Below are 1036 nucleotides of genomic sequence, written 5' to 3' on the forward strand. Positions count from 1 at the left end.
CCTCTGCCTCCCAAGTGCTGGGATTAAAGGAGTGCGCCATGACGCCTGGCAAAGTCGAATATTTTTGAGGGTTGAACACTGATAGTAAGTTCACAAAGAAGCAGGGCAAACACAAAAAGTACAAGTGGATTTGAGATAATAGATGTGAAATAAATAAGAAAGTGAAATTCTACTTCACACTCTCTGTTAAAGTGACAGGAGGTGGAGGCAGGGAGGCCAAGAGCTCACCAGTGCATGAGCTGCTGTCTCAAGAACACAGGAACAAAACGAAAACTGACCGAAGGCAGGTGTGTGGTACACACCTGAAATCCTAGCACTCAGGAGGCTGAGGCAGGAGCATTGCCATGAGTTCAAGGCCGGACTGAATTACATAGTGAGTTCCAGGTCAGCCTGAGCGACAGAGTGAGATTCAAAGAAAACGAACAAACAAATTAATTGCATACCTCCCAAACCCATAATAGACAGAAAAGTGGAAAACCACACAAATCAATATAAAAATACAGAAAATACTTTATAAAATATTTATGAAGTAGGGAAGACACCTTGAAGCATGACATCCAATCAGGAAGGAATACAGGAATATATTGACAGATTTTACTCAGTAAAAATTCAAAATGTATTCAGAACAAAATATAATATAAACAAAGTTAAAACACAAAAGTTGCAGCTAGAAGGAACTGTTGCAACATGTATGGCAAAGGATTAGTATCCATAATATGTAAAGAACTCCTCCAAATCAATTAAAGGTCATCCCTCAGAAAAAAATAGACAATAAACATGAATTTACAAACAAACTACCAATGATCAGAAGACAAATGAAAGACTTTCAACTTCATTAAAAATTAAGAGAATGGAAGTTAATTCAACAGTCAGGGACTCTGGGAAGGCCCTGGTGGAATCCCAGGAGACTGGTGCCACAGTGAGAGTCTTTCTCTCTCTCTCTCTCTCTCTCTCTCTCTCTCTCTCTCTCTCTCTCTCTCTCTCTCTCTCTCACTCACACTTACACACACACACAAAGTAGATGGTATCTGGAGGA

The sequence above is a fragment of the Mus pahari genome, chromosome 14 (genome assembly GCF_900095145.1).
Source record: "Mus pahari chromosome 14, PAHARI_EIJ_v1.1, whole genome shotgun sequence".
In the NCBI taxonomy this organism is placed as follows: domain Eukaryota; kingdom Metazoa; phylum Chordata; class Mammalia; order Rodentia; family Muridae; genus Mus; species Mus pahari.